The 6,000-nt window shown below is 39.1% G+C and overlaps 1 pseudogene; it reads left to right on the top strand.

Moving 5' to 3' along the window:
- The first annotated feature begins 415 nt into the window (after nucleotides 1–415).
- Nucleotides 416–4,170, top strand: LOC143672171 (alpha-catulin pseudogene; annotated as a pseudogene).
- The last annotated feature ends 1,830 nt before the right edge of the window (nucleotides 4,171–6,000 follow it).

Genomic DNA, 6,000 nt, shown 5'->3' with positions numbered 1-6,000 from the left:
TTCTGATAACCTGCAGTATATTACTAGGGGTAATATTTTGTAAAATATGTCTTATTCTGTCGTGTTCTTCCATATACTTTACATGGTTGAACTCATAGACATAAAATTTAGAACTGAGGTTACGAGAGATAGAATAAGACTAGCAAATGGAGAGTGGTTGCACACTATGAGCAGAATTTTTAGCTAGGTTGAATTTTCATGTTTGGAAACAGATAGAGGTGATGGTGGTATAACATTGTGAGTATAATTCACAGTGCTGAATTGTGTATGAATGTTTGATCTGCTCTAAGCATCAACATACGATTAGATTAAGAAATTTGCTGGGGCCAGCCGCCGCTGCTGGCGGGTTGGCGCGCGCTACGGGCTGCGGGCCTGCGGTGGCGCGGAGTCGGGGCTGTGCAACAAGCGGAGGGCCATGGCCGCCTCCGCTCCCGCCGGCGTTGGCCGAGCCGGAGCATTCCGCGTTCCCGGCCCGTCAGGCTTCGCCTTCGACTCGGGACTCGAGATCAAAACTAGCTCGGTGGAGCAGACGCTGCTGCCGCTGGTTTCTCAGATTACCACACTTATTAATCATAAAGATAATACCAAAAAGTCTGATAAAACTCTACAAGTAATTCAGCGTGTTGGACAAGCCGTCAGTTTGGCAGTTGGAAGATTTGTTAAAGTAGGGGAAGCTATAGCCAATGAAAACTGGGACTTGAAAGAAGAGATAAATATTGCCTGCATTGAAGCCAAGCAAGCAGGAGAAACCATTGCAGCCCTTACAGATGTAACCAACTTGAATCATCCAGAATCTGATGTCCGCATCACAATTTTTACAGACAAGACAGGGATTGTAAAGGCTGCAAGATTACTTCTTTCTTCAGTGACAAAGGTGCTGTTGCTGGCAGACCGAGTGGTCATTAAGCAGATAATAACATCGAGAAATAAGGTTCTGGCAACTATTGAAAGGTTAGAGAAGGTGAATAGCTTTCAAGAATTTGTCCAAATATTCAGTCAATTTGGAAATGAAATGGTGGAATTTGCACATCTAACTGGAGATAGACAAAATGATTTAAAGGATGAAAAGAAAAAGGCAAAAATGGCAGCAGCTAGGGCAGTTCTCGAAAAGTGTACAATGATGCTTCTCACAGCTTCAAAGACCTGTCTCAGGCATCCCAACTGTGAATCAGCCCATAAAAACAAAGAAGGAGTATTTGACCGCATGAAAGTTGCATTGGATAAGGTCATTGAAATTGTGACTGACTGTAAACCAAATGGAGGGACTGACATTTCATCTATCAGTATTTTTACTGGGATTAAAGAATTCAAGATGAATATTGAAAGCCTTCGGGAGAATCTCTGTTTTCAGTCCAAAGAGGATCTTTCCAAGACATTGGAAATCATCTTGGAGCGAACAGAGGACTTCACTGACTCTGCCTACACCAGCCATGAGCACCGGGAACGCATCCTGGCATTGTCAACGCAGGCGAGAATGGAACTGCAACAGTTGATTTCTGCGTGGATTCAGGCTCAAAGCAGGAAAACAAAAAGCATTGCTGAAGAACTGGAACTCACTATATTGAAAATCAGTCACAGCCTCAATGAACTTAAGAAAGAACTTCATAGTACAGCAACACAGCGGGCAGTAGATCTATTAAAATACCATGCTGATGATGTGGCTTTAAAAGCATTAAAACTTACTGGAGTAGAAGGAAATCTAGAAGCTTTGGCTGAAAATGCCTGTAAACTCTCTGAACTGAAAGAACAGTTTGTTGAGACCTGTCGATTGTTGCGCCATGTGTCTGGAACAGAACCTCTGGAAATAACCTGTGTACATGCAGAGGAGACATTTCAGGTGACTGGCCAACAGATAATTTCTGCTGCCGAAACATTGACATTGTACCCATCTAGTAAAATTGCTAAAGAAAACCTAGATGTATTTTGTGAAGCTTGGGAATCTCAAATTAATGATATGTCAACACTGTTAAGAGAAATCAGTGATGTATTTGAAGGAAGACGAGGAGAGAAGTACGGCTACCTTTCACTTCCAAAGCCAGTGAAGAATAACCCAAACCTGAAATCACTGAAGCCGGAGAAGCCTGACTCTGAGGAGCAAGCCAAGATTGCCAAGCTTGGACTGAAGCTGGGTTTGCTCACCTCCGACGCAGACTGCGAAATTGAGAAATGGGAAGATCAGGAGAATGAGATTGTTCAATATGGACGGAACATGTCCAGTATGGCCTATTCTCTATATTTATTTACTAGAGGAGAGGAGCCACTGAAAACTTCCCAGGATTTAATTCATCATCTAGAGGTTTTTGCTGCAGAGGGTTTAAAACTTTCTTCAAGTATACAAGCTTTTTCAAAACAGCTGAAAGATGATGACAAGCTTATGCTTCTCCTGGAAATAAACAAGCTAATTCCTCTATGCCACCAGCTCCAGACAATAACTAAGACTCCCTTGCAGAATAAAGTGCCTTTAAAGGTTGACAAATGCATTGCAAAGACAAGATCCATGATGGCTATCTTGGTCCAGCTTCTCTCACTTTGCTATAAATTACTGAAGAGTACAGCAGAAACTAATTGTCCTAACTCTTTCCAACTTCAAATGGAAAACAACAGATGGGTCTCAGTTACAAATAAAGAAACCATGGATGGCAAAGCTTGAGAAACTTTTGGGGCCAGATCTCTGGAACATCATGTGACAAAGCTCGCATTTTTAGAAAACAAATCCTTTATATTTTCAGAGATTCATTAATTTTATAAGAAAACAACACTGAAATCCTGCTTTATTTCCTGATTATGAAACTGAGTGTGAAGCTTCTTGACAACTAATAAATGCCATGGTAGTTGATAGCTTTCATTTGCAGTGTGATTTTAAAAAGGGACATTGGCATTAATGTTCTTTAAAAGTCAAACCAAATATTGTCTCAATGACAGTTTAATCCAAAGAAACTATTTTGAATATGTGCTCACCTTTGCATATTTGACCTTAACTGTTTTCTATCTTTATTTAAATTTTATCATCTAATCCTTAATTTTTAGCCAGAGATAAGCAGTAGTCTAGGGGAATGCTAAATTTTCCTTAAAGCCTGTTGACTCTTCCTCAATCCTTCTTTAGTCAACCAAATACGTCACAGGCCCTCATGCTGTCCTTGTCATAGATCGTGTACGGCAGTAGCCACCTTGTCATCTAGCAAGCGTTTCATGTACCACAGGCTATCATTTGTGCTGCTCTTGTTCCTCCCCATTCCCAAAAGCAGGGTCTTGGAGCTGACTCCATGGAATCCTGAAAGAACTCAATAGGAGATGGCATTTAGTTCCAGCATAGCTGGCCCTTCTGTCTTGAATATTAGTTGGAATCTGAAACTGTCTTACTAACTTAAAAATATTTTTGAGCTTTTCCTGAGTTCCCTCAATGGTGACTGATGGTATGAAAGAACTAAGATTCAGAACCATAGAACTAAAAAGTTGTTTAGAATAAATTCTGAATAATCATATATTTTCTATACATTGTTTTGGAATGTTCATCATAAAACCAATAAACATCTTTGTTTAGTTTTTGTAATGTAAGGGTTTCAAGGTTTTCTTGTTAGTGTGGGATACTGGTTTGATTGGTAAATGATATATTGGGGCAAACTTTATTTTGGACTCCAGTTTCATAGTGCTTATAGCCCAGTGCTCTAAATTTTTTTTGAAATATAATGGGCCATGTCAGTTGCCAAATGGTAGTAGTTATGTAACTTATCTGATGATCTCTGAGTCAGCCATCACAATCGATATCCACAAAAGATCCTTAAGAACCATGGTACTGGCCAATTAGCTAGCCAGTATTTATTGAAAACTTGAAATGAAAAACATACTTTTACTAGTATATATTTTTCCAATTTGAACCTTGGGAAAAGTGCCTCTAGTTGGTTCTTCTAACTAGTGAATGCACTTTAGCGTAATAGGACACCTGCTTAAATCCTTTTTTAAGTCCCATGGCTCAGTGATTCTGCATCTGCAAGTGTGAAACTTGAAATTGATTAAGTTTAACTTACTGTAGGCTTCCGGGAGAAAATGGGATGCACTCACCCTGGTTAATGACCGTAACAGCATACCTCTTTAAAAAGTCAAAATCAAGCATGATTTTTATTTTCCGAAACCAAAATATTACTTTAAGTTATAAGAGAAACAATGGAAGAATAATGTTATATGTAAAATAAAATAGATATATGTCTTTAAAAAAAAAAGAAATTTGCTGGGTGAGATCTTTTTTATTGTTTTCATGGAGATGTAACCCACCCATTCAAGGTGACATTGCTATTGGAGCCCTTTAAGAGGGAACCATTTTGGAAAAAGCTTCAGAACCAACAGAACCCACACATCCAGAGACCTTTGGAGATGCTAAAGGAAAACGTCCCTGGGGAATCCTTATGAAACAAGAAGCCAGGAGAGAAAGTTAGCAGATGTCACCACGTGCTTTTCTAGTTGAGGGAGAAACCATGAACATCATCAACCTTCTTGAACTAAGGTATCATTACCTGGATGCCTTTGTTTGGACATTTTTATAGCCTTGCCTTAATTTGGACATTTTCATGGCCTTAGTACTGTAAAGTTACAACTTAATAAATTCCCATTTTAAAAAGCCATTCTGTGCCTGGTATATTGCATTCCAACAGTGTTTACAAACTAAAACAAATTCCAAAAAACATTGTCAACAAATTGATAAACACCACAAAGTATTGTAAACATGCTATTCACAAATAGAATGTAAACAAATAACAAAAATATGTTCTGTATTAAATGATAGCAAGACATTTGTGTGAATAACTTATATGGACTAGCTTGATGCTAGCCAGATGGCACTTATAAAAAACCACTGCTGATGTTGCTTTGGTGAGCATTAGGTTGAGGCAGATTGATAATCAGTCACTATTACTCCTGGATTCAATGATTGTGCTGTGTTGCAAAGAAGCTTGCTGCCACTCTCACTGCAGCACTGTGACCAGTGCCTCCATTGTCATCTTTGAAGCCTCTGCTAAATGGCATATTGGATCTGGCTCCCAAGATCACTCATTAAAGGTCCATCAGCTCTCAGGCTGATGGACTTTGGAGACTGATATTCTCCACCTTTAAATGTATTTGACCTGGCTATAGTGCATTGATTGTATTGGAAGCTTTCCAGATAAATTGTATTGATCATTCCAACTAGAGTCATGTTGTATCTTCTTTTATTTTACTTTATTTTAAATTTAAAACTTCTTTTGGTTTATTCAGATAGGTACATTGCCATGACATATCCCCACCCCATATAGCACAACCATAAAACTCTTCTTCTCCTATTCTGGCTGTGTATTGAAGATTTTTTCTTTGGAGGGAATAAAAGTCTCTGAACTTGGGAATTTAGGCACAGTTAAAGTGAGAAGTACTATACTTAAACAGGATAACTAATTTACAGCAGAGTTTACCTCTCAATGTTAACATCCACCTTATCCCAGTCTCTAGAATGTTGCTACTCACACTAAATTCAGGGGAAAGATAGGAAGACTCTTGTGAGGAATCTGACCACCTCAGGTGAAAGATTAAAAGATACTGACATTGGGAGTTGTCCAAAAAAAAATGGGGCAATCAGATCACCCTACAGTGTAAACCAGTATTTAAATCCCACTCACATGTGTAGAGCTTCCAGTCAGCGTTCTCCTGCAAAACTTAAATATGAGTAGATAATGACCAATGGCCATACATTTGAGGGAAATATTTAATATGAAAGACAGAGGCCAAAATAAAGAAACAGGAGAGAATAACTTGCAAGGAACAGAGGTCATTCTAAGAAAGAGAAACTTAAAGAGACCTAGAGATTCCTTTTTCTCCACAGTTCAATGTCTGTCTCCTTTGGGACTGACTCTATGGCCCCAGAAAAGCTGTGAGCCACCTCCAGGTCTGGTGTTGTGGTAAGGCCCTCCTTCTTCTACTATACTGTTTGCTCATGTGTCTTACCTCTCCAGAAGCAATCCAACTTTATATCACAATGAA

This window comes from Tamandua tetradactyla, chromosome X (assembly GCF_023851605.1).
Source record: "Tamandua tetradactyla isolate mTamTet1 chromosome X, mTamTet1.pri, whole genome shotgun sequence".
In the NCBI taxonomy this organism is placed as follows: Eukaryota; Metazoa; Chordata; class Mammalia; order Pilosa; family Myrmecophagidae; genus Tamandua; species Tamandua tetradactyla.
The sequence above is the reverse complement of the archived record's forward strand: the minus strand, read 5'-3'. Positions and strand labels throughout refer to the sequence as shown.